The 25,033-nt window shown below is 47.0% G+C and overlaps 42 non-coding genes across 42 annotated transcripts; all 42 read right to left on the reverse strand.

Moving 5' to 3' along the window:
- Positions 1 to 528: 528 nt before the first annotated feature.
- trnaw-cca (transfer RNA tryptophan (anticodon CCA)) lies at positions 529 to 600 on the reverse strand. Its single transcript has one exon. It is a non-coding gene; the product is annotated as a tRNA-Trp (tRNA).
- Positions 601 to 690: 90 nt separating this feature from the next.
- On the reverse strand, positions 691 to 762 carry trnaw-cca (transfer RNA tryptophan (anticodon CCA)). The gene has a single exon. It is a non-coding gene; the product is annotated as a tRNA-Trp (tRNA).
- Positions 763 to 1,403: 641 nt separating this feature from the next.
- On the reverse strand, positions 1,404 to 1,475 carry trnaw-cca (transfer RNA tryptophan (anticodon CCA)). Its single transcript has one exon. It is a non-coding gene; the product is annotated as a tRNA-Trp (tRNA).
- A 256-nt stretch (positions 1,476 to 1,731) lies between these two features.
- trnaw-cca (transfer RNA tryptophan (anticodon CCA)) lies at positions 1,732 to 1,803 on the reverse strand. Its single transcript has one exon. It is a non-coding gene; the product is annotated as a tRNA-Trp (tRNA).
- A 256-nt stretch (positions 1,804 to 2,059) lies between these two features.
- On the reverse strand, positions 2,060 to 2,131 carry trnaw-cca (transfer RNA tryptophan (anticodon CCA)). Its single transcript has one exon. It is a non-coding gene; the product is annotated as a tRNA-Trp (tRNA).
- Positions 2,132 to 2,221: 90 nt separating this feature from the next.
- Positions 2,222 to 2,293, reverse strand: trnaw-cca (transfer RNA tryptophan (anticodon CCA)). Its single transcript has one exon. It is a non-coding gene; the product is annotated as a tRNA-Trp (tRNA).
- A 1,560-nt stretch (positions 2,294 to 3,853) lies between these two features.
- trnaw-cca (transfer RNA tryptophan (anticodon CCA)) lies at positions 3,854 to 3,925 on the reverse strand. Its single transcript has one exon. It is a non-coding gene; the product is annotated as a tRNA-Trp (tRNA).
- Positions 3,926 to 4,015: 90 nt separating this feature from the next.
- trnaw-cca (transfer RNA tryptophan (anticodon CCA)) lies at positions 4,016 to 4,087 on the reverse strand. The gene has a single exon. It is a non-coding gene; the product is annotated as a tRNA-Trp (tRNA).
- A 969-nt stretch (positions 4,088 to 5,056) lies between these two features.
- Positions 5,057 to 5,128, reverse strand: trnaw-cca (transfer RNA tryptophan (anticodon CCA)). The gene has a single exon. It is a non-coding gene; the product is annotated as a tRNA-Trp (tRNA).
- Positions 5,129 to 6,097: 969 nt separating this feature from the next.
- On the reverse strand, positions 6,098 to 6,169 carry trnaw-cca (transfer RNA tryptophan (anticodon CCA)). Its single transcript has one exon. It is a non-coding gene; the product is annotated as a tRNA-Trp (tRNA).
- A 90-nt stretch (positions 6,170 to 6,259) lies between these two features.
- Positions 6,260 to 6,331, reverse strand: trnaw-cca (transfer RNA tryptophan (anticodon CCA)). The gene has a single exon. It is a non-coding gene; the product is annotated as a tRNA-Trp (tRNA).
- A 581-nt stretch (positions 6,332 to 6,912) lies between these two features.
- Positions 6,913 to 6,984, reverse strand: trnaw-cca (transfer RNA tryptophan (anticodon CCA)). Its single transcript has one exon. It is a non-coding gene; the product is annotated as a tRNA-Trp (tRNA).
- Positions 6,985 to 7,074: 90 nt separating this feature from the next.
- On the reverse strand, positions 7,075 to 7,146 carry trnaw-cca (transfer RNA tryptophan (anticodon CCA)). Its single transcript has one exon. It is a non-coding gene; the product is annotated as a tRNA-Trp (tRNA).
- A 969-nt stretch (positions 7,147 to 8,115) lies between these two features.
- On the reverse strand, positions 8,116 to 8,187 carry trnaw-cca (transfer RNA tryptophan (anticodon CCA)). The gene has a single exon. It is a non-coding gene; the product is annotated as a tRNA-Trp (tRNA).
- A 969-nt stretch (positions 8,188 to 9,156) lies between these two features.
- On the reverse strand, positions 9,157 to 9,228 carry trnaw-cca (transfer RNA tryptophan (anticodon CCA)). The gene has a single exon. It is a non-coding gene; the product is annotated as a tRNA-Trp (tRNA).
- A 90-nt stretch (positions 9,229 to 9,318) lies between these two features.
- On the reverse strand, positions 9,319 to 9,390 carry trnaw-cca (transfer RNA tryptophan (anticodon CCA)). Its single transcript has one exon. It is a non-coding gene; the product is annotated as a tRNA-Trp (tRNA).
- Positions 9,391 to 9,971: 581 nt separating this feature from the next.
- trnaw-cca (transfer RNA tryptophan (anticodon CCA)) lies at positions 9,972 to 10,043 on the reverse strand. Its single transcript has one exon. It is a non-coding gene; the product is annotated as a tRNA-Trp (tRNA).
- Positions 10,044 to 10,133: 90 nt separating this feature from the next.
- Positions 10,134 to 10,205, reverse strand: trnaw-cca (transfer RNA tryptophan (anticodon CCA)). Its single transcript has one exon. It is a non-coding gene; the product is annotated as a tRNA-Trp (tRNA).
- A 580-nt stretch (positions 10,206 to 10,785) lies between these two features.
- trnaw-cca (transfer RNA tryptophan (anticodon CCA)) lies at positions 10,786 to 10,857 on the reverse strand. Its single transcript has one exon. It is a non-coding gene; the product is annotated as a tRNA-Trp (tRNA).
- Positions 10,858 to 11,113: 256 nt separating this feature from the next.
- Positions 11,114 to 11,185, reverse strand: trnaw-cca (transfer RNA tryptophan (anticodon CCA)). Its single transcript has one exon. It is a non-coding gene; the product is annotated as a tRNA-Trp (tRNA).
- Positions 11,186 to 12,478: 1,293 nt separating this feature from the next.
- Positions 12,479 to 12,550, reverse strand: trnaw-cca (transfer RNA tryptophan (anticodon CCA)). Its single transcript has one exon. It is a non-coding gene; the product is annotated as a tRNA-Trp (tRNA).
- Positions 12,551 to 12,806: 256 nt separating this feature from the next.
- Positions 12,807 to 12,878, reverse strand: trnaw-cca (transfer RNA tryptophan (anticodon CCA)). The gene has a single exon. It is a non-coding gene; the product is annotated as a tRNA-Trp (tRNA).
- Positions 12,879 to 13,134: 256 nt separating this feature from the next.
- trnaw-cca (transfer RNA tryptophan (anticodon CCA)) lies at positions 13,135 to 13,206 on the reverse strand. Its single transcript has one exon. It is a non-coding gene; the product is annotated as a tRNA-Trp (tRNA).
- A 90-nt stretch (positions 13,207 to 13,296) lies between these two features.
- On the reverse strand, positions 13,297 to 13,368 carry trnaw-cca (transfer RNA tryptophan (anticodon CCA)). Its single transcript has one exon. It is a non-coding gene; the product is annotated as a tRNA-Trp (tRNA).
- Positions 13,369 to 14,928: 1,560 nt separating this feature from the next.
- trnaw-cca (transfer RNA tryptophan (anticodon CCA)) lies at positions 14,929 to 15,000 on the reverse strand. The gene has a single exon. It is a non-coding gene; the product is annotated as a tRNA-Trp (tRNA).
- Positions 15,001 to 15,090: 90 nt separating this feature from the next.
- On the reverse strand, positions 15,091 to 15,162 carry trnaw-cca (transfer RNA tryptophan (anticodon CCA)). The gene has a single exon. It is a non-coding gene; the product is annotated as a tRNA-Trp (tRNA).
- Positions 15,163 to 17,106: 1,944 nt separating this feature from the next.
- On the reverse strand, positions 17,107 to 17,178 carry trnaw-cca (transfer RNA tryptophan (anticodon CCA)). The gene has a single exon. It is a non-coding gene; the product is annotated as a tRNA-Trp (tRNA).
- Positions 17,179 to 17,819: 641 nt separating this feature from the next.
- Positions 17,820 to 17,891, reverse strand: trnaw-cca (transfer RNA tryptophan (anticodon CCA)). Its single transcript has one exon. It is a non-coding gene; the product is annotated as a tRNA-Trp (tRNA).
- A 256-nt stretch (positions 17,892 to 18,147) lies between these two features.
- On the reverse strand, positions 18,148 to 18,219 carry trnaw-cca (transfer RNA tryptophan (anticodon CCA)). The gene has a single exon. It is a non-coding gene; the product is annotated as a tRNA-Trp (tRNA).
- A 256-nt stretch (positions 18,220 to 18,475) lies between these two features.
- trnaw-cca (transfer RNA tryptophan (anticodon CCA)) lies at positions 18,476 to 18,547 on the reverse strand. The gene has a single exon. It is a non-coding gene; the product is annotated as a tRNA-Trp (tRNA).
- A 90-nt stretch (positions 18,548 to 18,637) lies between these two features.
- On the reverse strand, positions 18,638 to 18,709 carry trnaw-cca (transfer RNA tryptophan (anticodon CCA)). The gene has a single exon. It is a non-coding gene; the product is annotated as a tRNA-Trp (tRNA).
- Positions 18,710 to 19,945: 1,236 nt separating this feature from the next.
- Positions 19,946 to 20,017, reverse strand: trnaw-cca (transfer RNA tryptophan (anticodon CCA)). Its single transcript has one exon. It is a non-coding gene; the product is annotated as a tRNA-Trp (tRNA).
- Positions 20,018 to 20,107: 90 nt separating this feature from the next.
- Positions 20,108 to 20,179, reverse strand: trnaw-cca (transfer RNA tryptophan (anticodon CCA)). The gene has a single exon. It is a non-coding gene; the product is annotated as a tRNA-Trp (tRNA).
- A 1,071-nt stretch (positions 20,180 to 21,250) lies between these two features.
- Positions 21,251 to 21,322, reverse strand: trnaw-cca (transfer RNA tryptophan (anticodon CCA)). The gene has a single exon. It is a non-coding gene; the product is annotated as a tRNA-Trp (tRNA).
- Positions 21,323 to 21,412: 90 nt separating this feature from the next.
- trnaw-cca (transfer RNA tryptophan (anticodon CCA)) lies at positions 21,413 to 21,484 on the reverse strand. The gene has a single exon. It is a non-coding gene; the product is annotated as a tRNA-Trp (tRNA).
- Positions 21,485 to 22,064: 580 nt separating this feature from the next.
- Positions 22,065 to 22,136, reverse strand: trnaw-cca (transfer RNA tryptophan (anticodon CCA)). Its single transcript has one exon. It is a non-coding gene; the product is annotated as a tRNA-Trp (tRNA).
- A 1,070-nt stretch (positions 22,137 to 23,206) lies between these two features.
- trnaw-cca (transfer RNA tryptophan (anticodon CCA)) lies at positions 23,207 to 23,278 on the reverse strand. Its single transcript has one exon. It is a non-coding gene; the product is annotated as a tRNA-Trp (tRNA).
- A 90-nt stretch (positions 23,279 to 23,368) lies between these two features.
- On the reverse strand, positions 23,369 to 23,440 carry trnaw-cca (transfer RNA tryptophan (anticodon CCA)). Its single transcript has one exon. It is a non-coding gene; the product is annotated as a tRNA-Trp (tRNA).
- A 641-nt stretch (positions 23,441 to 24,081) lies between these two features.
- Positions 24,082 to 24,153, reverse strand: trnaw-cca (transfer RNA tryptophan (anticodon CCA)). Its single transcript has one exon. It is a non-coding gene; the product is annotated as a tRNA-Trp (tRNA).
- A 256-nt stretch (positions 24,154 to 24,409) lies between these two features.
- On the reverse strand, positions 24,410 to 24,481 carry trnaw-cca (transfer RNA tryptophan (anticodon CCA)). Its single transcript has one exon. It is a non-coding gene; the product is annotated as a tRNA-Trp (tRNA).
- Positions 24,482 to 24,737: 256 nt separating this feature from the next.
- trnaw-cca (transfer RNA tryptophan (anticodon CCA)) lies at positions 24,738 to 24,809 on the reverse strand. Its single transcript has one exon. It is a non-coding gene; the product is annotated as a tRNA-Trp (tRNA).
- Positions 24,810 to 24,899: 90 nt separating this feature from the next.
- On the reverse strand, positions 24,900 to 24,971 carry trnaw-cca (transfer RNA tryptophan (anticodon CCA)). Its single transcript has one exon. It is a non-coding gene; the product is annotated as a tRNA-Trp (tRNA).
- Between the last annotated feature and the right edge of the window lie 62 nt (positions 24,972 to 25,033).

Raw genomic sequence — 25,033 nt, forward strand, 5'->3', positions numbered from 1 at the left:
CCTGAATTTTATTAAAGACTTGAGCTCAAAGAAGAGATAGTCCCCGACGTGATTTGGACACGCACCCTTCTAATCTGGAGTCAGACGCGCTACCGTTGCGCCACGAGGCCCTGCACTTCTGTCAAATTGCTGAGCTCGCCACAAGGTCTGGCAAAAAGGAATCCTGAATTTTATTAAAGACTTGAGCTCAAAGAAGAGATAGTCCCCGACGTGATTTGGACACGCACCCTTCTAATCTGGAGTCAGACGCGCTACCGTTGCGCCACGAGGCCCTGCACTTCTGTCAAATTGCTGAGCTCGTTATAGGGTCTAGCAACAAGGATTCCTGAATTTTATTAAAAACTTGAGCTCAAAGAAGAGATTGACCCCGACGTGATATGAACACACAACCTTCTGATCTGAAGTCAGACGCGCTTCCATTGCATCATGAGGCCCTGCGCTTCTGTGAAATTGCTGAGCTCGTTATAGGGTCTAGCAACAAGGATACATGAATTTTATTAGAGACTTGAGCTCAAAGAAGAGATAGCTTGACCCCGACGTGATTTGAACACGCAACCTTCTGATCTGGAGTCAGACGCGCTACCGTTGCGCCACGAGGCCCTGCACTTCTGTCAAATTGCTGAGCTCGCCACAGGGTCTAGCAAAAAGGATACCTGAATTTTATTAAAGACTTGAGCTCAAAGAAGAGATTGACCCCGACGTGATTTGAACACGCAACCTTCTGATCTGGAGTCAGATGCGCTACCGTTGCGCCACGAGGCCCTGCACTTCTGTCAAATTGCTGAGCTCGTTATAGGGTCTAGCAACAAGGATTCCTGAATTTTATTAAAAACATGAGCTCAAAGAAGAGATTGACCCCGACGTGATATGAACACACAACCTTCTGATCTGAAGTCAGACGCGCTTCCATTGCATCATGAGGCCGTCCGCTTCTGTGAAATTGCTAAGCTCGTTATAGGGTCTAGCAACAAGGATTCCTGAATTTTATTAAAGACTTGAGCTCAAAGAAGAGATAGTCCCCGACGTGATTTGGACACGCAAACTTCTAATCTGAAGTCAGACGCGCTTCCATTGCGCCACGAGGCCCTGCACTTCTGTCAAATTGCTGAGCTCTCCACAGGGTCTGGCAAAAAGGATTCATGAGGCCCTCCGCTTCTTTGAAATTGCTGAGCTCGTTATAGGGTCTAGCAACAAGGATTCCTGAATTTTATTAAAGACTTGAGCTCAAAGAAGAGATAGTCCCCGACGTGATTTGGACACGCAACCTTCTAATCTGAAGTCAGACGCGCTTCCATTGCGCCACGAGGCCCTGCACTGCTGTCAAATTGCTGAGCTCGTTATAGGGTCTAGCAACAAGGATACATGAATTTTATTAGAGACTTGAGCTCAAAGAAGAGATAGCTTGACCCCAACGTGATTTGAACACGCAACCTTCTGATCTGGAGTCAGATGCGCTACCGTTGCGCCACGAGGCCCTGCACTTCTGTCAAATTGCTGAGCTCGCCACAGAGTCTGGCAAAAAGGATTCCTGAATTTTATTAAAAACTTGACCTCAAAGAAGAGATTGACCCCGACGTGATATGAACACACAACCTTCTGATCTGAAGTCAGACGCGCTTCCATTGCATCATGAGGCCCTGTGCTTCTGTGAAATTGCTGAGCTCGTTATAGGGTCTAGCAACAAGGATACATGAATTTTATTAGAGACTTGAGCTCAAAGAAGAGATAGCTTGACCCCAACGTGATTTGAACACGCAAACTTCTGATCTGGAGTCAGACGCGCTACCGTTGCGCCACGAGGCCCTGCACTTCTGTCAAATTGCTGAGCTCGCCACAGGGTCTAGCAAAAAGGATACCTGAATTTTATTAAAGACTTGAGCTCAAAGAAGAGATTGACCCCGACGTGATATGAACACACAACCTTCTGATCTAAAGTCAGACGCGCTTCCATTGCATCATGAGGCCCTGCGCTTCTGTGAAATTGCTGAGCTCGTTATAGGGTCTAGCAACAAGGATTCCTGAATTTTATTAGAGACTTGAGCTCAAAGAAGAGATAGCTTGACCCCGACGTGATTTGAACACGCAACCTTCTGATCTGGAGTCAGACGCGCTACCGTTGCGCCACGAGGCCCTGCACTTCTGTCAAATTGCTGAGCTCGCCACAGGGTCTAGCAAAAAGGATACCTGAATTTTATTAAAGACTTGAGCTCAAAGAAGAGATTGACCCCGACGTGATTTGAACACGCAACCTTCTGATCTGGAGTCAGACGCGCTACCGTTGCGCCACGAGGCCCTGCACTTCTGTCAAATTGCTGAGCTCGTTATAGGGTCTAGCAACAAGGATTCCTGAATTTTATTAAAAACTTGAGCTCAAAGAAGAGATAGTCCCCGACGTGATATGAACACACAACCTTCTGATCTGAAGTCAGACGCGCTTCCATTGCATCATGAGGCCCTGCGCTTCTGTGAAATTGCTGAGCTCGTTATAGGGTCTAGCAACAAGGATGCATGAATTTTTTTTGAGACTTGAGCTCAAAGAAGAGATTGCTTGACCCCGACGTGATTTGAACACGCAACCTTCTGATCTGGAGTCAGACGCGCTACCGTTGCGACAAGAGGCCCGGCACTTCTGTCAAATTGCTGAGCTCGCCACAAGGTCTGGCAAAAAGGATTCCTGAATTTTATTAAAGACTTGAGCTCAAAGAAGAGATAGTCCCCGACGTGATTTGGACACGCACCCTTCTAATCTGGAGTCAGACGCGCTACCGTTGCGCCACGAGGCCCTGCACTTCTGTCAAATTGCTGAGCTCGTTATAGGGTCTAGCAACAAGGATTCCTGAATTTTATTAAAGACTTGAGCTCAAAGAAGAGATAGTCCCCGACGTGATTTGGACACGCACCCTTCTAATCTGGAGTCAGACGCGCTACCGTTGCGCCACGAGGGCCTGCACTTCTGTCAAATTGCTGAGCTCGTTATAGGGTCTAGCAACAAGGATTCCTGAATTTTATTAAAAACTTGAGCTCAAAGAAGAGATTGACCCCGACGTGATATGAACACACAACCTTCTGATCTGAAGTCAGACGCGCTTCCATTGCATCATGAGGCCCTGCGCTTCTTTGAAATTGCTGAGCTCGTTATAGGGTCTAGCAACAAGGATACATGAATTTTATTAGAGACTTGAGCTCAAAGAAGAGATAGCTTGACCCCGACGTGATTTGAACACGCAACCCTCTGATCTGGAGTCAGACGCGCTACCGTTGCGACAAGAGGCCCCGCACTTCTGTCAAATTGCTGAGCTCGCCACAAGGTCTGGCAAAAAGGATTCCTGAATTTTATTAAAGACTTGAGCTCAAAGAAGAGATAGTCCCCGACGTGATTTGGACACGCACCCTTCTAATCTGGAGTCAGACGCGCTACCATTGCGCCACGAGGCCCTGCACTTCCGTCAAATTGCTGAGCTCGTTATAGGGTCTAGCAACAAGGATTCCTGAATTTTATTAAAGACTTGAGCTCAAAGAAGAGATAGTCCCCGACGTGATTTGGACACGCACCCTTCTAATCTGGAGTCAGACGCGCTACCGTTGCGCCACGAGGCCCTGCACTTCTGTCAAATTGCTGAGCTCGTTATAGGGTCTAGCAACAAGGATTCCTGAATTTCATTAAAAACTTGAGCTCAAAGAAGAGATTGACCCCGACGTGATATGAACACACAACCTTCTGATCTGAAGTCAGACGCGCTTCCATTGCATCATGAGGCCCTGCGCTTCTGTGAAATTGCTGAGCTCGTTATAGGGTCTAGCAACAAGGATACATGAATTTTATTAGAGACTTGAGCTCAAAGAAGAGATAGCTTGACCCCGACGTGATTTGAACACGCAACCTTCTGATCTGGAGTCAGACGCGCTACCGTTGCGCCACGAGGCCCTGCACTTCTGTCAAATTGCTGAGCTCGCCACAGGGTCTAGCAAAAAGGATACCTGAATTTTATTAAAGACTTGAGCTCAAAGAAGAGATTGACCCCGACGTGATTTGAACACGCAACCTTCTGATCTGGAGTCAGATGCGCTACCGTTGCGCCACGAGGCCCTGCACTTCTGTCAAATTGCTGAGCTCGTTATAGGGTCTAGCAACAAGGATTCCTGAATTTTATTAAAAACATGAGCTCAAAGAAGAGATTGACCCCGACGTGATATGAACACACAACCTTCTGATCTGAAGTCAGACGCGCTTCCATTGCATCATGAGGCCGTCCGCTTCTGTGAAATTGCTAAGCTCGTTATAGGGTCTAGCAACAAGGATTCCTGAATTTTATTAAAGACTTGAGCTCAAAGAAGAGATAGTCCCCGACGTGATTTGGACACGCAAACTTCTAATCTGAAGTCAGACGCGCTTCCATTGCGCCACGAGGCCCTGCACTTCTGTCAAATTGCTGAGCTCTCCACAGGGTCTGGCAAAAAGGATTCATGAGGCCCTCCGCTTCTTTGAAATTGCTGAGCTCGTTATAGGGTCTAGCAACAAGGATTCCTGAATTTTATTAAAGACTTGAGCTCAAAGAAGAGATAGTCCCCGACGTGATTTGGACACGCAACCTTCTAATCTGAAGTCAGACGCGCTTCCATTGCGCCACGAGGCCCTGCACTTCTGTCAAATTGCTGAGCTCGTTATAGGGTCTAGCAACAAGGATACATGAATTTTATTAGAGACTTGAGCTCAAAGAAGAGATAGCTTGACCCCGACGTGATATGAACACACAACCTTCTGATCTGAAGTCAGACGCGCTTCCATTGCATCATGAGGCCGTCCGCTTCTGTGAAATTGCTGAGCTCGTTATAGGGTCTAGCAACAAGGATTCCTGAATTTTATTAAAGACTTGAGCTCAAAGAAGAGATAGTCCCCGACGTGATTTGGACACGCAAACTTCTAATCTAAAGTCAGACGCGCTTCCATTGCGCCACGAGGCCCTGCACTTCTGTCAAATTGCTGAGCTCGTTATAGGGTCTAGCAACAAGGATTCCTGAATTTTATTAGAGACTTGAGCTCAAAGAAGAGATAGCTTGACCCCGACGTGATTTGAACACGCAACCTTCTGATCTGGAGTCAGACGCGCTACCGTTGCGCCACGAGGCCCTGCACTTCTGTCAAATTGCTGAGCTCGCCACAGGGTCTAGCAAAAAGGATACCTGAATTTTATTAAAGACTTGAGCTCAAAGAAGAGATTGACCCCGACGTGATATGAACACACAACCTTCTGATCTGAAGTCAGACGCGCTTCCATTGCATCATGAGGCCGTCCGCTTCTGTGAAATTGCTAAGCTCGTTATAGGGTCTAGCAACAAGGATTCCTGAATTTTATTAAAGACTTGAGCTCAAAGAAGAGATAGTCCCCGACGTGATTTGGACACGCAAACTTCTAATCTGAAGTCAGACGCGCTTCCATTGCGCCACGAGGCCCTGCACTTCTGTCAAATTGCTGAGCTCTCCACAGGGTCTGGCAAAAAGGATTCATGAGGCCCTCCGCTTCTTTGAAATTGCTGAGCTCGTTATAGGGTCTAGCAACAAGGATTCCTGAATTTTATTAAAGACTTGAGCTCAAAGAAGAGATAGTCCCCGACGTGATTTGGACACGCAACCTTCTAATCTGAAGTCAGACGCGCTTCCATTGCGCCACGAGGCCCTGCACTTCTGTCAAATTGCTGAGCTCGTTATAGGGTCTAGCAACAAGGATACATGAATTTTATTAGAGACTTGAGCTCAAAGAAGAGATAGCTTGACCCCGACGTGATATGAACACACAACCTTCTGATCTGAAGTCAGACGCGCTTCCATTGCATCATGAGGCCGTCCGCTTCTGTGAAATTGCTGAGCTCGTTATAGGGTCTAGCAACAAGGATTCCTGAATTTTATTAAAGACTTGAGCTCAAAGAAGAGATAGTCCCCGACGTGATTTGAACACGCAACCTTCTGATCTGGAGTCAGACGCGCTTCCATTGCATCATGAGGCCCTGCGCTTCTGTGAAATTGCTGAGCTCGTTATAGGGTCTAGCAACAAGGATTCCTGAATTTTATTAGAGACTTGAGCTCAAAGAAGAGATAGCTTGACCCCGACGTGATTTGAACACGCAACCTTCTGATCTGGAGTCAGACGCGCTACCGTTGCGCCACGAGGCCCTGCACTTCTGTCAAATTGCTGAGCTCGCCACAGGGTCTAGCAAAAAGGATACCTGAATTTTATTAAAGACTTGAGCTCAAAGAAGAGATTGACCCCGACGTGATTTGAACACGCAACCTTCTGATCTGGAGTCAGACGCGCTACCGTTGCGCCACGAGGCCCTGCACTTCTGTCAAATTGCTGAGCTCGTTATAGGGTCTAGCAACAAGGATTCCTGAATTTTATTAAAGACTTGAGCTCAAAGAAGAGATAGTTCCCGACGTGATTTGGACACGCACCCTTCTAATCTGGAGTCAGACACGCTACCGTTGCGCCACGAGGCCCTGCACTTCTGTCAAATTGCTGAGCTCGTTATAGGGTCTAGCAACAAGGATTCCTGAATTTTATTAAAGACTTGAGCTCAAAGAAGAGATAGTCCCCGACGTGATTTGGACACGCACCCTTCTAATCTGGAGTCAGACGCGCTACCGTTGCGCCACGAGGCCCTGCACTTCTGTCAAATTGCTGAGCTCGTTATAGGGTCTAGCAACAAGGATTCCTGAATTTTATTGAAAAACTTGAGCTCAAAGAAGAGATTGACCCCGACGTGATATGAACACACAACCTTCTGATCTGAAGTCAGACGCGCTTCCATTGCATCATGAGGCCCTGCGCTTCTGTGAAATTGCTGAGCTCGTTATAGGGTCTAGCAACAAGGATACATGAATTTTATTAGAGACTTGAGCTCAAAGAAGAGATAGCTTGACCCCGACGTGATTTGAACACGCAACCTTCTGATCTGGAGTCAGACGCGCTACCGTTGCGCCACGAGGCCCTGCACTTCTGTCAAATTGCTGAGCTCGCCACAGGGTCTAGCAAAAAGGATACCTGAATTTTATTAAAGACTTGAGCTCAAAGAAGAGATTGACCCCGACGTGATTTGAACACGCAACCTTCTGATCTGGAGTCAGATGCGCTACCGTTGCGCCACGAGGCCCTGCACTTCTGTCAAATTGCTGAGCTCGTTATAGGGTCTAGCAACAAGGATTCCTGAATTTTATTAAAAACATGAGCTCAAAGAAGAGATTGACCCCGACGTGATATGAACACACAACCTTCTGATCTGAAGTCAGACGCGCTTCCATTGCATCATGAGGCCGTCCGCTTCTGTGAAATTGCTAAGCTCGTTATAGGGTCTAGCAACAAGGATTCCTGAATTTTATTAAAGACTTGAGCTCAAAGAAGAGATAGTCCCCGACGTGATTTGGACACGCAAACTTCTAATCTGAAGTCAGACGCGCTTCCATTGCGCCACGAGGCCCTGCACTTCTGTCAAATTGCTGAGCTCTCCACAGGGTCTGGCAAAAAGGATTCATGAGGCCCTCCGCTTCTTTGAAATTGCTGAGCTCGTTATAGGGTCTAGCAACAAGGATTCCTGAATTTTATTAAAGACTTGAGCTCAAAGAAGAGATAGTCCCCGACGTGATTTGGACACGCAACCTTCTAATCTGAAGTCAGACGCGCTTCCATTGCGCCACGAGGCCCTGCACTTCTGTCAAATTGCTGAGCTCGTTATAGGGTCTAGCAACAAGGATACATGAATTTTATTAGAGACTTGAGCTCAAAGAAGAGATAGCTTGACCCCGACGTGATATGAACACACAACCTTCTGATCTGAAGTCAGACGCGCTTCCATTGCATCATGAGGCCGTCCGCTTCTGTGAAATTGCTGAGCTCGTTATAGGGTCTAGCAACAAGGATTCCTGAATTTTATTAAAGACTTGAGCTCAAAGAAGAGATAGTCCCCGACGTGATTTGGACACGCAAACTTCTAATCTGAAGTCAGACGCGCTTCCATTGCGCCACGAGGCCCTGCACTTCTGTCAAATTGCTGAGCTCGTTATAGGGTCTAGCAACAAGGATTCCTGAATTTTATTAGAGACTTGAGCTCAAAGAAGAGATAGCTTGACCCCGACGTGATTTGAACACGCAACCTTCTGATCTGGAGTCAGACGCGCTACCGTTGCGCCACGAGGCCCTGCACTTCTGTCAAATTGCTGAGCTCGCCACAGGGTCTAGCAAAAAGGATACCTGAATTTTATTAAAGACTTGAGCTCAAAGAAGAGATTGACCCCGACGTGATATGAACACACAACCTTCTGATCTGAAGTCAGACGCGCTTCCATTGCATCATGAGGCCTTCCGCTTCTGTGAAATTGCTAAGCTCGTTATAGGGTCTAGCAACAAGGATTCCTGAATTTTATTAAAGACTTGAGCTCAAAGAAGAGATAGTCCCCGACGTGATTTGGACACGCAAACTTCTAATCTGAAGTCAGACGCGCTTCCATTGCGCCACGAGGCCCTGCACTTCTGTCAAATTGCTGAGCTCTCCACAGGGTCTGGCAAAAAGGATTCATGAGGCCCTCCGCTTCTTTGAAATTGCTGAGCTCGTTATAGGGTCTAGCAACAAGGATTCCTGAATTTTATTAAAGACTTGAGCTCAAAGAAGAGATAGTCCCCGACGTGATTTGGACACGCAACCTTCTAATCTGAAGTCAGACGCGCTTCCATTGCGCCACGAGGCCCTGCACTTCTGTCAAATTGCTGAGCTCGTTATAGGGTCTAGCAACAAGGATACATGAATTTTATTAGAGACTTGAGCTCAAAGAAGAGATAGCTTGACCCCGACGTGATATGAACACACAACCTTCTGATCTGAAGTCAGACGCGCTTCCATTGCATCATGAGGCCGTCCGCTTCTGTGAAATTGCTGAGCTCGTTATAGGGTCTAGCAACAAGGATTCCTGAATTTTATTAAAGACTTGAGCTCAAAGAAGAGATAGTCCCCGACGTGATTTGAACACGCAACCTTCTGATCTGGAGTCAGACGCGCTTCCATTGCATCATGAGGCCCTGCGCTTCTGTGAAATTGCTGAGCTCGTTATAGGGTCTAGCAACAAGGATTCCTGAATTTTATTAGAGACTTGAGCTCAAAGAAGAGATAGCTTGACCCCGACGTGATTTGAACACGCAACCTTCTGATCTGGAGTCAGACGCGCTACCGTTGCGCCACGAGGCCCTGCACTTCTGTCAAATTGCTGAGCTCGCCACAGGGTCTAGCAAAAAGGATACCTGAATTTTATTAAAGACTTGAGCTCAAAGAAGAGATTGACCCCGACGTGATTTGAACACGCAACCTTCTGATCTGGAGTCAGACGCGCTACCGTTGCGCCACGAGGCCCTGCACTTCTGTCAAATTGCTGAGCTCGTTATAGGGTCTAGCAACAAGGATTCCTGAATTTTATTAAAGACTTGAGCTCAAAGAAGAGATAGTTCCCGACGTGATTTGGACACGCACCCTTCTAATCTGGAGTCAGACACGCTACCGTTGCGCCACGAGGCCCTGCACTTCTGTCAAATTGCTGAGCTCGTTATAGGGTCTAGCAACAAGGATTCCTGAATTTTATTAAAGACTTGAGCTCAAAGAAGAGATAGTCCCCGACGTGATTTGGACACGCACCCTTCTAATCTGGAGTCAGACGCGCTACCGTTGCGCCACGAGGCCCTGCACTTCTGTCAAATTGCTGAGCTCGTTATAGGGTCTAGCAACAAGGATTCCTGAATTTTATTGAAAAACTTGAGCTCAAAGAAGAGATTGACCCCGACGTGATATGAACACACAACCTTCTGATCTGAAGTCAGACGCGCTTCCATTGCATCATGAGGCCCTGCGCTTCTGTGAAATTGCTGAGCTCGTTATAGGGTCTAGCAACAAGGATACATGAATTTTATTAGAGACTTGAGCTCAAAGAAGAGATAGCTTGACCCCGACGTGATTTGAACACGCAACCTTCTGATCTGGAGTCAGACGCGCTACCGTTGCGCCACGAGGCCCTGCACTTCTGTCAAATTGCTGAGCTCGCCACAGGGTCTAGCAAAAAGGATACCTGAATTTTATTAAAGACTTGAGCTCAAAGAAGAGATTGACCCCGACGTGATTTGAACACGCAACCTTCTGATCTGGAGTCAGATGCGCTACCGTTGCTCCACGAGGCCTTGCACTTCTGTCAAATTGCTGAGCTCGTTATAGGGTCTAGCAACAAGGATTCCTGAATTTTATTAAAAACATGAGCTCAAAGAAGAGATTGACCCCGACGTGATATGAACACACAACCTTCTGATCTGAAGTCAGACGCGCTTCCATTGCATCATGAGGCCGTCCGCTTCTGTGAAATTGCTGAGCTCGTTATAGGGTCTAGCAACAAGGATTCCTGAATTTTATTAAAGACTTGAGCTCAAAGAAGAGATAGTCCCCGACGTGATTTGGACACGCAAACTTCTAATCTGAAGTCAGACGCGCTTCCATTGCGCCACGAGGCCCTGCACTTCTGTCAAATTGCTGAGCTCTCCACAGGGTCTGGCAAAAAGGATTCCTGAATTTTATTAAAAACTTGAGCTCAAAGAAGAGATTGACCCCAACGTGATATGAACACACAACCTTCTGATCTGAAGTCAGATGCGCTTCCATTGCATCATGAGGCCCTGCGCTTCTGTGAAATTGCTGAGCTCGTTATAGGGTCTAGCAACAAGGATTCCTGAATTTTATTAGAGACTTGAGCTCAAAGAAGAGATAGCTTGACCCCGACGTGATTTGAACACGCAACCTTCTGATCTGGAGTCAGACGCGCTACCGTTGCGCCACGAGGCCCTGCACTTCTGTCAAATTGCTGAGCTCGCCACAGGGTCTAGCAAAAAGGATACCTGAATTTTATTAAAGACTTGAGCTCAAAGAAGAGATTGACCCCGACGTGATTTGAACACGCAACCTTCTGATCTGGAGTCAGACGCGCTTCCATTGCATCATGAGGCCCTGCACTTCTGTGAAATTGCTGAGCTCGTTATAGGGTCTAGCAACAAGGATTCCTGAATTTTATTAAAAACTTGAGCTCAAAGAAGAGATAGCTTGACCCCGACGTGATTTGAACACGCAACCTTCTGATCTGGAGTCAGACGCGCTACCGTTGCGCCACGAGGCCCTGCACTTCTGTCAAATTGCTGAGCTCGCCACAGGGTCTAGCAAAAAGGATACCTGAATTTTATTAAAGACTTGAGCTCAAAGAAGAGATTGACCCCGACGTGATTTGAACACGCAACCTTCTGATCTGGAGTCAGACGCGCTTCCATTGCATCATGAGGCCCTGCACTTCTGTGAAATTGCTGAGCTCGTTATAGGGTCTAGCAACAAGGATTCCTGAATTTTATTAAAAACTTGAGCTCAAAGAAGAGATTGACCCCGATGTGATATGAACACACAACCTTCTGATCTGAAGTCAGACGCGCTTCCATTGCATCATGAGGCCCTGCGCTTCTGTGAAATTGCTGAGCTCGTTATAGGGTCTAGCAACAAGGATGCATGAATTTTTTTTGAGACTTGAGCTCAAAGAAGAGATAGCTTGACCCCGACGTGATTTGAACACGCAACCTTCTGATCTGGAGTCAGACGCGCTACCGTTGCGACAAGAGGCCCCGCACTTCTGTCAAATTGCTGAGCTCGCCACAAGGTCTGGCAAAAAGGATTCCTGAATTTTATTAAAGACTTGAGCTCAAAGAAGAGATAGTCCCCGACGTGATTTGGACACGCACCCTTCTAATCTGGAGTCAGACGCGCTACCGTTGCGCCACGAGGCCCTGCACTTCTGTCAAATTGCTGAGCTCGTTATAGGGTCTAGCAACAAGGATTCCTGAATTTTATTAAAAACATGAGCTCAAAGAAGAGATTGACCCCGACGTGATATGAACACACAACCTTCTGATCTGAAGTCAGACGCGCTTCCATTGCATCATGAGGCCGTCCGCTTCTGTGAAATTGCTAAGCTCGTTATAGGGTCTAGCAACAAGGATTCCTGAATTTTATTAAAGACTTGAGCTCAAAGAAGAGATAGTCCCCGACGTGATTTGGACACGCAAACTTCTAATCTGAAGTCAGACGCGCTTCCATTGCGCCACGAGGCCCTGCACTTCTGTCAAATTGCTGAGCTCTCCACAGGGTCTGGCAAAAAGGATTCATGAGGCCCTCCGCTTCTTTGAAATTGCTGAGCTCGTTATAGGGTCTAGCAACAAGGATTCCTGAATTTTATTAAAGACTTGAGCTCAAAGAAGAGATAGTCCCCGACGTGATTTGGACACGCAACCTTCTAATCTGAAGTCAGACGCGCTTCCATTGCGCCACGAGGCCCTGCACTGCTGTCAAATTGCTGAGCTCGTTATAGGGTCTAGCAACAAGGATACATGAATTTTATTAGAGACTTGAGCTCAAAGAAGAGATAGCTTGACCCCAACGTGATTTGAACACGCAACCTTCTGATCTGGAGTCAGATGCGCTACCGTTGCGCCACGAGGCCCTGCACTTCTGTCAAATTGCTGAGCTCGCCACAGAGTCTGGCAAAAAGGATTCCTGAATTTTATTAAAAACTTGACCTCAAAGAAGAGATTGACCCCGACGTGATATGAACACACAACCTTCTGATCTGAAGTCAGACGCGCTTCCATTGCATCATGAGGCCCTGTGCTTCTGTGAAATTGCTGAGCTCGTTATAGGGTCTAGCAACAAGGATACATGAATTTTATTAGAGACTTGAGCTCAAAGAAGAGATAGCTTGACCCCAACGTGATTTGAACACGCAAACTTCTGATCTGGAGTCAGACGCGCTACCGTTGCGCCACGAGGCCCTGCACTTCTGTCAAATTGCTGAGCTCGCCACAGGGTCTAGCAAAAAGGATACCTGAATTTTATTAAAGACTTGAGCTCAAAGAAGAGATTGACCCCGACGTGATATGAACACACAACCTTCTGATCTAAAGTCAGACGCGCTTCCATTGCATCATGAGGCCCTGCGCTTCTGTGAAATTGCTGAGCTCGTTATAGGGTCTAGCAACAAGGATTCCTGAATTTTATTAGAGACTTGAGCTCAAAGAAGAGATAGCTTGACCCCGACGTGATTTGAACACGCAACCTTCTGATCTGGAGTCAGACGCGCTACCGTTGCGCCACGAGGCCCTGCACTTCTGTCAAATTGCTGAGCTCGCCACAGGGTCTAGCAAAAAGGATACCTGAATTTTATTAAAGACTTGAGCTCAAAGAAGAGATTGACCCCGACGTGATTTGAACACGCAACCTTCTGATCTGGAGTCAGACGCGCTACCGTTGCGCCACGAGGCCCTGCACTTCTGTCAAATTGCTGAGCTCGTTATAGGGTCTAGCAACAAGGATTCCTGAATTTTATTAAAAACTTGAGCTCAAAGAAGAGATAGTCCCCGACGTGATATGAACACACAACCTTCTGATCTGAAGTCAGACGCGCTTCCATTGCATCATGAGGCCCTGCGCTTCTGTGAAATTGCTGAGCTCGTTATAGGGTCTAGCAACAAGGATGCATGAATTTTTTTTGAGACTTGAGCTCAAAGAAGAGATTGCTTGACCCCGACGTGATTTGAACACGCAACCTTCTGATCTGGAGTCAGACGCGCTACCGTTGCGACAAGAGGCCCGGCACTTCTGTCAAATTGCTGAGCTCGCCACAAGGTCTGGCAAAAAGGATTCCTGAATTTTATTAAAGACTTGAGCTCAAAGAAGAGATAGTCCCCGACGTGATTTGGACACGCACCCTTCTAATCTGGAGTCAGACGCGCTACCGTTGCGCCACGAGGCCCTGCACTTCTGTCAAATTGCTGAGCTCGTTATAGGGTCTAGCAACAAGGATTCCTGAATTTTATTAAAGACTTGAGCTCAAAGAAGAGATAGTCCCCGACGTGATTTGGACACGCACCCTTCTAATCTGGAGTCAGACGCGCTACCGTTGCGCCACGAGGGCCTGCACTTCTGTCAAATTGCTGAGCTCGTTATAGGGTCTAGCAACAAGGATTCCTGAATTTTATTAAAAACTTGAGCTCAAAGAAGAGATTGACCCCGACGTGATATGAACACACAACCTTCTGATCTGAAGTCAGACGCGCTTCCATTGCATCATGAGGCCCTGCGCTTCTTTGAAATTGCTGAGCTCGTTATAGGGTCTAGCAACAAGGATACATGAATTTTATTAGAGACTTGAGCTCAAAGAAGAGATAGCTTGACCCCGACGTGATTTGAACACGCAACCCTCTGATCTGGAGTCAGACGCGCTACCGTTGCGACAAGAGGCCCCGCACTTCTGTCAAATTGCTGAGCTCGCCACAAGGTCTGGCAAAAAGGATTCCTGAATTTTATTAAAGACTTGAGCTCAAAGAAGAGATAGTCCCCGACGTGATTTGGACACGCACCCTTCTAATCTGGAGTCAGACGCGCTACCATTGCGCCACGAGGCCCTGCACTTCCGTCAAATTGCTGAGCTCGTTATAGGGTCTAGCAACAAGGATTCCTGAATTTTATTAAAGACTTGAGCTCAAAGAAGAGATAGTCCCCGACGTGATTTGGACACGCACCCTTCTAATCTGGAGTCAGACGCGCTACCGTTGCGCCACGAGGCCCTGCACTTCTGTCAAATTGCTGAGCTCGTTATAGGGTCTAGCAACAAGGATTCCTGAATTTCATTAAAAACTTGAGCTCAAAGAAGAGATTGACCCCGACGTGATATGAACACACAACCTTCTGATCTGAAGTCAGACGCGCTTCCATTGCATCATGAGGCCCTGCGCTTCTGTGAAATTGCTGAGCTCGTTATAGGGTCTAGCAACAAGGATACATGAATTTTATTAGAGACTTGAGCTCAAAGAAGAGATAGCTTGACCCCGACGTGATTTGAACACGCAACCTTCTGATCTGGAGTCAGACGCGCTACCGTTGCGCCACGAGGCCCTGCACTTCTGTCAAATTGCTGAGCTCGCCACAGGGTCTAGCAAAAAGGATACCTGAATTTTATTAAAGACTTGAGCTCAAAGAAGAGATTGACCCCGACGTGATTTGAACACGCAACCTTCTGATCTGGAGTCAGATGCGCTACCGTTGCGCCACGAGGCCCTGCACTTCTGTCAAATTGCTGAGCTCGTTATAGGGTCTAGCAACAAGGATTCCTGAATTTTATTAAAAACATGAGCTCAAAGAAGAGATTGACCCCGACGTGATATGAACACACAACCTTCTGATCTGAAGTCAGACGCGCTTCCATTGCATCATGAGGCCGTCCGCTTCTGTGAAATTGCTAAGCTCGTTATAGGGTCTAGCAACAAGGATTCCTGAATTTTATTAAAGACTTGAGCTCAAAGAAGAGATAGTCCCCGACGTGATTTGGACACGCAAACTTCTAATCTGAAGTCAGACGCGCTTCCATTGCGCCACGAGGCCCTGCACTTCTGTCAAATTGCTGAGCTCTCCACAGGGTCTGGCAAAAAGGATTCATGAGGCCCTCCGCTTCTTTGAAATTGCTGAGCTCGTTATAGGGTCTAGCAACAAGGATTCCTGAATTTTATTAAAGACTTGAGCTCAAAGAAGAGATAGTCCCCGACGTGATTTGGACACGCAACCTTCTAATCTGAAGTCAGACGCGCTTCCATTGCGCCACGAGGCCCTGCACTTCTGTCAAATTGCTGAGCTCGTTATAGGGTCTAGCAACAAGGATACATGAATTTTATTAGAGACTTGAGCTCAAAGAAGAGATAGCTTGACCCCGACGTGATATGAACACACAACCTTCTGATCTGAAGTCAGACGCGCTTCCATTGCATCATGAGGCCGTCCGCTTCTGTGAAATTGCTGAGCTCGTTATAGGGTCTAGCAACAAGGATTCCTGAATTTTATTAAAGACTTGAGCTCAAAGAAGAGATAGTCCCCGACGTGATTTGGACACGCAAACTTCTAATCTGAAGTCAGACGCGCTTCCATTGCGCCACGAGGCCCTGCACTTCTGTCAAATTGCTGAGCTCTCCACAGGGTCTGGCAAAAAGGATTCCTGAATTTTATTAAAAACTTGAGCTCAAAGAAGAGATTGACCCCAACGTGATATGAACACACAACCTTCTGATCTGAAGTCAGATGCGCTTCCATTGCATCATGAGGCCCTGCGCTTCTGTGAAATTGCTGAGCTCGTTATAGGGTCTAGCAACAAGGATTCCTGAATTTTATTAGAGACTTGAGCTCAAAGAAGAGATTGACCCCGATGTGATATGAACACACAACCTTCTGATCTGAAGTCAGACGCGCTTCCATTGCATCATGAGGCCCTGCGCTTCTGTGAAATTGCTGAGCTCGTTATAGGGTCTAGCAACAAGGATGCATGAATTTTTTTTGAGACTTGAGCTCAAAGAAGAGATAGCTTGACCCCGACGTGATTTGAACACGCAACCTTCTGATCTGGAGTCAGACGCGCTACCGTTGCGACAAGAGGCCCCGCACTTCTGTCAAATTGCTGAGCTCGCCACAAGGTCTGGCAAAAAGGAATCCTGAATTTTATTAAAGACTTGAGCTCAAAGAAGAGATAGTCCCCGACGTGATTTGGACACGCACCCTTCTAATCTGGAGTCAGACGCGCTACCGTTGCGCCACGAGGCCCTGCACTTCTGTCAAATTGCTGAGCTCGTTATAGGGTCTAGCAACAAGGATTCCTGAATTTTATTAAAAACTTGAGCTCAAAGAAGAGATTGACCCCGACGTGATATGAACACACAACCTTCTGATCTGAAGTCAGACGCGCTTCCATTGCATCATGAGGCCCTGCGCTTCTGTGAAATTGCTGAGCTCGTTATAGGGTCTAGCAACAAGGATACATGAATTTTATTAGAGACTTGAGCTCAAAGAAGAGATAGCTTGACCCCACGTGATTTGAACACGCAACCTTCTGATCTGGAGTCAGACGCGCTACCGTTGCGCCACGAGGCCCTGCACTTCTGTCAAATTGCTGAGCTCGCCACAGGGTCTAGCAAAAAGGATACCTGAATTTTATTAAAGACTTGAGCTCAAAGAAGAGATTGACCCCGACGTGATTTGAACACGCAACCTTCTGATCTGGAGTCAGATGCACTACCGTTGCGCCACGAGGCCCTGCACTTCTGTCAAATTGCTGAGCTCGTTATAGGGTCTAGCAACAAGGATTCCTGAATTTTATTAAAAACATGAGCTCAAAGAAGAGATTGACCCCGACGTGATATGAACACACAACCTTCTGATCTGAAGTCAGACGCGCTTCCATTGCATCATGAGGCCGTCCGCTTCTGTGAAATTGCTAAGCTCGTTATAGGGTCTAGCAACAAGGATTCCTGAATTTTATTAAAGACTTGAGCTCAAAGAAGAGATAGTCCCCGACGTGATTTGGACACGCAAACTTCTAATCTGAAGTCAGACGCGCTTCCATTGCGCCACGAGGCCCTGCACTTCTGTCAAATTGCTGAGCTCTCCACAGGGTCTGGCAAAAAGGATTCATGAGGCCCTCCGCTTCTTTGAAATTGCTGAGCTCGTTATAGGGTCTAGCAACAAGGATTCCTGAATTTTATTAAAGACTTGAGCTCAAAGAAGAGATAGTCCCCGACGTGATTTGGACACGCAACCTTCTAATCTGAAGTCAGACGCGCTTCCATTGCGCCACGAGGCCCTGCACTTCTGTCAAATTGCTGAGCTCGTTATAGGGTCTAGCAACAAGGATACATGAATTTTATTAGAGACTTGAGCTCAAAGAAGAGATAGCTTGACCCCAACGTGATTTGAACACGCAACCTTCTGATCTGGAGTCAGATGCGCTACCGTTGCGCCACGAGGCCCTGCACTTCTGTCAAATTGCTGAGCTCGCCACAGAGTCTGGCAAAAAGGATTCCTGAATTTTATTAAAAACTTGACCTCAAAGAAGAGATTGACCCCGACGTGATATGAACACACAACCTTCTGATCTGAAGTCAGACGCGCTTCCATTGCATCATGAGGCCCTGTGCTTCTGTGAAATTGCTGAGCTCGTTATAGGGTCTAGCAACAAGGATACATGAATTTTATTAGAGACTTGAGCTCAAAGAAGAGATAGCTTGACCCCAACGTGATTTGAACACGCAAACTTCTGATCTGGAGTCAGACGCGCTACCGTTGCGCCACGAGGCCCTGCACTTCTGTCAAATTGCTGAGCTCGCCACAGGGTCTAGCAAAAAGGATACCTGAATTTTATTAAAGACTTGAGCTCAAAGAAGAGATTGACCCCGACGTGATATGAACACACAACCTTCTGATCTAAAGTCAGACGCGCTTCCATTGCATCATGAGGCCCTGCGGGTCTGTGAAATTGCTGAGCTCGTTATAGGGTCTAGCAACAAGGATTCCTGAATTTTATTAGAGACTTGAGCTCAAAGAAGAGATAGCTTGACCCCGACGTGATTTGAACACGCAACCTTCTGATCTGGAGTCAGACGCGCTACCGTTGCGCCACGAGGCCCTGCACTTCTGTCAAATTGCTGAGCTCGCCACAGGGTCTAGCAAAAAGGATACCTGAATTTTATTAAAGACTTGAGCTCAAAGAAGAGATTGACCCCGACGTGATTTGAACACGCAACCTTCTGATCTGGAGTCAGACGCGCTACCGTTGCGCCACGAGGCCCTGCACTTCTGTCAAATTGCTGAGCTCGTTATAGGGTCTAGCAACAAGGATTCCTGAATTTTATTAAAAACTTGAGCTCAAAGAAGAGATAGTCCCCGACGTGATATGAACACACAACCTTCTGATCTGAAGTCAGACGCGCTTCCATTGCATCATGAGGCCCTGCGCTTCTGTGAAATTGCTGAGCTCGTTATAGGGTCTAGCAACAAGGATGCATGAATTTTTTTTGAGACTTGAGCTCAAAGAAGAGATTGCTTGACCCCGACGTGATTTGAACACGCAACCTTCTGATCTGGAGTCAGACGCGCTACCGTTGCGACAAGAGGCCCGGCACTTCTGTCAAATTGCTGAGCTCGCCACAAGGTCTGGCAAAAAGGATTCCTGAATTTTATTAAAGACTTGAGCTCAAAGAAGAGATAGTCCCCGACGTGATTTGGACACGCACCCTTCTAATCTGGAGTCAGACGCGCTACCGTTGCGCCACGAGGCCCTGCACTTCTGTCAAATTGCTGAGCTCGTTATAGGGTCTAGCAACAAGGATTCCTGAATTTTATTAAAGACTTGAGCTCAAAGAAGAGATAGTCCCCGACGTGATTTGGACACGCACCCTTCTAATCTGGAGTCAGACGCGCTACCGTTGCGCCACGAGGGCCTGCACTTCTGTCAAATTGCTGAGCTCGTTATAGGGTCTAGCAACAAGGATTCCTGAATTTTATTAAAAACTTGAGCTCAAAGAAGAGATTGACCCCGACGTGATATGAACACACAACCTTCTGATCTGAAGTCAGACGCGCTTCCATTGCATCATGAGGGCCTGCGCTTCTTTGAAATTGCTGAGCTCGTTATAGGGTCTAGCAACAAGGATACATGAATTTTATTAGAGACTTGAGCTCAAAGAAGAGATAGCTTGACCCCGACGTGATTTGAACACGCAACCTTCTGATCCGGAGTCAGACGCGCTACCGTTGCGACAAGAGGCCCCGCACTTCTGTCAAATTGCTGAGCTCGCCACAGGGTCTGGCAAAAAGGATTCCTGAATTTTATTAAAAACTTGAGCTCAAAGAAGAGATTGACCCCGACGTGATATGAACACACAACCTTCTGATCTGAAGTCAGATGCGCTTCCATTGCATCATGAGGCCCTGCGCTTCTGTGAAATTGCTGAGCTCGTTATAGGGTCTAGCAACAAGGATTCCTGAATTTTATTAGAGACTTGAGCTCAAAGAAGAGATAGCTTGACCCCGACGTGATTTGAACACGCAACCTTCTGATCTGGAGTCAGACGCGCTACCGTTGCGCCACGAGGCCCTGCACTTTTGTCAAATTGCTGAGCTCGCCACAGGGTCTAGCAAAAAGGATACCTGAATTTTATTAAAGACTTGAGCTCAAAGAAGAGATTGACCCCGACGTGATTTGAACACGCAACCTTCTGATCTGGAGTCAGACGCGCTACCGTTGCGCCACGAGGCCCTGCACTTCTGTCAAATTGCTGAGCTCGTTATAGGGTCTAGCAACAAGGATTCCTGAATTTTATTAAAAACATGAGCTCAAAGAAGAGATTGACCCCGACGTGATATGAACACACAACCTTCTGATCTGAAGTCAGACGCGCTTCCATTGCATCATGAGGCCCTCCGCTTCTGTGAAATTGCTGAGCTCGTTATAGGGTCTAGCAACAAGGATTCCTGAATTTTATTAAAGACTTGAGCTCAAAGAAGAGATAGTCCCCGACGTGATTTGGACACGCAAACTTCTAATCTGAAGTCAGACGCGCTTCCATTGCGCCACGAGGCCCTGCACTTCTGTCAAATTGCTGAGCTCGTTATAGGGTCTAGCAACAAGGATGCATGATTTTTTTTAGAGACTTGAGCTCAAAGAAGAGATAGCTTGACCCCGACGTGATTTGAACACGCAACCTTTTGATCTGGAGTCAGACGCGCTACCGTTGCGACAAGAGGCCCCGCACTTCTGTCAAATTGCTGAGCTCGCCACAAGGTCTGGCAAAAAGGATTCCTGAATTTTATTAAAGACTTGAGCTCAAAGAAGAGATAGTTCCCGACGTGATTTGGACACGCACCCTTCTAATCTGGAGTCAGACACGCTACCGTTGCGCCACGAGGCCCTGCACTTCTGTCAAATTGCTGAGCTCGTTATAGGGTCTAGCAACAAGGATTCCTGAATTTTATTAAAGACTTCAGCTCAAAGAAGAGATAGTCCCCGATGTGATTTGGACACACACCCTTCTAATCTGGAGTCAGACGCGCTACCGTTGCGCCACGAGGCCCTGCACTTCTGTCAAATTGCTGAGCTCGTTATAGGGTCTAGCAACAAGGATTCCTGAATTTTATTGAAAAACTTGAGCTCAAAGAAGAGATTGACCCCGACGTGATATGAACACACAACCTTCTGATCTGAAGTCAGACGCGCTTCCATTGCATCATGAGGCCCTGCGCTTCTGTGAAATTGCTGAGCTCGTTATAGGGTCTAGCAACAAGGATACATGAATTTTATTAGAGACTTGAGCTCAAAGAAGAGATAGCTTGACCCCGACGTGATTTGAACACGCAACCTTCTGATCTGGAGTCAGACGCGCTACCGTTGCGCCACGAGGCCCTGCACTTCTGTCAAATTGCTGAGCTCGCCACAGGGTCTAGCAAAAAGGATACCTGAATTTTATTAAAGACTTGAGCTCAAAGAAGACATTGACCCCGACGTGATTTGAACACGCAACCTTCTGATCTGGAGTCAGATGCGCTACCGTTGCTCCACGAGGCCTTGCACTTCTGTCAAATTGCTGAGCTCGTTATAGGGTCTAGCAACAAGGATTCCTGAATTTTATTAAAAACATGAGCTCAAAGAAGAGATTGACCCCGACGTGATATGAACACACAACCTTCTGATCTGAAGTCAGACGCGCTTCCATTGCATCATGAGGCCGTCCGCTTCTGTGAAATTGCTGAGCTCGTTATAGGGTCTAGCAACAAGGATTCCTGAATTTTATTAAAGACTTGAGCTCAAAGAAGAGATAGTCCCCGACGTGATTTGGACACGCAAACTTCTAATCTGAAGTCAGACGCGCTTCCATTGCGCCACGAGGCCCTGCACTTCTGTCAAATTGCTGAGCTCTCCACAGGGTCTGGCAAAAAGGATTCCTGAATTTTATTAAAAACTTGAGCTCAAAGAAGAGATTGACCCCAACGTGATATGAACACACAACCTTCTGATCTGAAGTCAGATGCGCTTCCATTGCATCATGAGGCCCTGCGCTTCTGTGAAATTGCTGAGCTCGTTATAGGGTCTAGCAACAAGGATTCCTGAATTTTATTAGAGACTTGAGCTCAAAGAAGAGATAGCTTGACCCCGACGTGATTTGAACGCGCAACCTTCTGATCTGGAGTCAGACGCGCTACCGTTGCGCCACGAGGCCCTGCACTTCTGTCAAATTGCTGAGCTCGCCACAGGGTCTAGCAAAAAGGATACCTGAATTTTATTAAAGACTTGAGCTCAAAGAAGAGATTGACCCCGACGTGATTTGAACACGCAACCTTCTGATCTGGAGTCAGACGCGCTTCCATTGCATCATGAGGCCCTGCACTTCTGTGAAATTGCTGAGCTCGTTATAGGGTCTAGCAACAAGGATTCCTGAATTTTATTAAAAACTTGAGCTCAAAGAAGAGATTGACCCCGATGTGATATGAACACACAACCTTCTGATCTGAAGTCAGACGCGCTTCCATTGCATCATGAGGCCCTGCGCTTCTGTGAAATTGCTGAGCTCGTTATAGGGTCTAGCAACAAGGATGCATGAATTTTTTTTTAGACTTGAGCTCAAAGAAGAGATAGCTTGACCCCGACGTGATTTGAACACGCAACCTTCTGATCTGGAGTCAGACGCGCTACCGTTGCGACAAGAGGCCCCGCACTTCTGTCAAATTGCTGAGCTCGCCACAAGGTCTGGCAAAAAGGATTCCTGAATTTTATTAAAGACTTGAGCTCAAAGAAGAGATAGTCCCCGACGTGATTTGGACACGCACCCTTCTAATCTGGAGTCAGACGCGCTACCATTGCGCCACGAGGCCCTGCACTTCTGTCAAATTGCTGAGCTCGTTATAGGGTCTAGCAACAAGGATTCCTGAATTTTATTAAAGACTTGAGCTCAAAGAAGAGATAGTCCCCGACGTGATTTGGACACGCACCCTTCTAATCTGGAGTCAGACGCGCTACCGTTGCGCCACGAGGCCCTGCACTTCTGTCAAATTGCTGAGCTCGTTATAGGGTCTAGCAACAAGGATTCCTGAATTTTATTAAAAACTTGAGCTCAAAGAAGAGATTGACCCCGACGTGATATGAACACACAACCTTCTGATCTGAAGTCAGACGCGCTTCCATTGCATCATGAGGCCCTGCGCTTCTGTGAAATTGCTGAGCTCGTTATAGGGTCTAGCAACAAGGATACATGAATTTTATTAGAGACTTGAGCTCAAAGAAGAGATAGCTTGACCCCGACGTGATTTGAACACGCAACCTTCTGATCTGGAGTCAGACGCGCTACCGTTGCGCCACGAGGCCCTGCACTTCTGTCAAATTGCTGAGCTCGCCACAGGGTCTAGCAAAAAGGATACCTGAATTTTATTAAAGACTTGAGCTCAAAGAAGAGATTGACCCCGACGTGATTTGAACACGCAACCTTCTGATCTGGAGTCAGATGCGCTACCGTTGCGCCACGAGGCCCTGCACTTCTGTCAAATTGCTGAGCTCGTTATAGGGTCTAGCAACAAGGATTCCTGAATTTTATTAAAAACATGAGCTCAAAGAAGAGATTGACCCCGACGTGATATGAACACACAACCTTCTGATCTGAAGTCAGACGCGCTTCCATTGCATCATGAGGCCGTCCGCTTCTGTGAAATTGCTAAGCTCGTTATAGGGTCTAGCAACAAGGATTCCTGAATTTTATTAAAGACTTGAGCTCAAAGAAGAGATAGTCCCCGACGTGATTTGGACACGCAAACTTCTAATCTGAAGTCAGACGCGCTTCCATTGCGCCACGAGGCCCTGCACTTCTGTCAAATTGCTGAGCTCTCCACAGGGTCTGGCAAAAAGGATTCATGAGGCCCTCCGCTTCTTTGAAATTGCTGAGCTCGTTATAGGGTCTAGCAACAAGGATTCCTGAATTTTATTAAAGACTTGAGCTCAAAGAAGAGATAGTCCCCGACGTGATTTGGACACGCAACCTTCTAATCTGAAGTCAGACGCGCTTCCATTGCGCCACGAGGCCCTGCACTTCTGTCAAATTGCTGAGCTCGTTATAGGGTCTAGCAACAAGGATACATGAATTTTATTAGAGACTTGAGCTCAAAGAAGAGATAGCTTGACCCCAACGTGATTTGAACACGCAACCTTCTGATCTGGAGTCAGATGCGCTACCGTTGCGCCACGAGGCCCTGCACTTCTGTCAAATTGCTGAGCTCGCCACAGAGTCTGGCAAAAAGGATTCCTGAATTTTATTAAAAACTTGACCTCAAAGAAGAGATTGACCCCGACGTGATATGAACACACAACCTTCTGATCTGAAGTCAGACGCGCTTCCATTGCATCATGAGGCCCTGTGCTTCTGTGAAATTGCTGAGCTCGTTATAGGGTCTAGCAACAAGGATACATGAATTTTATTAGAGACTTGAGCTCAAAGAAGAGATAGCTTGACCCCAACGTGATTTGAACACGCAAACTTCTGATCTGGAGTCAGACGCGCTACCGTTGCGCCACGAGGCCCTGCACTTCTGTCAAATTGCTGAGCTCGCCACAGGGTCTAGCAAAAAGGATACCTGAATTTTATTAAAGACTTGAGCTCAAAGAAGAGATTGACCCCGACGTGATATGAACACACAACCTTCTGATCTAAAGTCAGACGCGCTTCCATTGCATCATGAGGCCCTGCGCTTCTGTGAAATTGCTGAGCTCGTTATAGGGTCTAGCAACAAGGATTCCTGAATTTTATTAGAGATTTGACCTCAAAGAAGAGATAACTTGACGCCGACGTGATTTGAACACGCAACCTTCTGATCTGGAGTCAGACGCGCTACCGTTGCGCCACGAGGCCCTGCACTTCTGTCAAATTGCTGAGCTCACCACAGGGTCTAGCAAAAAGGATACCTGAATTTTATTAAAGACTTGAGCTCAAAGAAGAGATTGACCCCGACGTGATTTGAACACGCAACCTTCTGATCTGGAGTCAGACGCGCTACCGTTGTGCCACGAGGCCCTGCACTTCTGTCAAATTGCTGAGCTCGCCACAGGGTCTAGCAAAAAGGATACCTGAATTTT

The sequence above is a fragment of the Rhinichthys klamathensis genome, unplaced genomic scaffold (assembly GCF_029890125.1).
Source record: "Rhinichthys klamathensis goyatoka isolate OS25496 unplaced genomic scaffold, OSU_Roscu_1.1 h1tg000332l_1, whole genome shotgun sequence".
Lineage (NCBI taxonomy): Eukaryota > Metazoa > Chordata > Actinopteri > Cypriniformes > Leuciscidae > Rhinichthys > Rhinichthys klamathensis.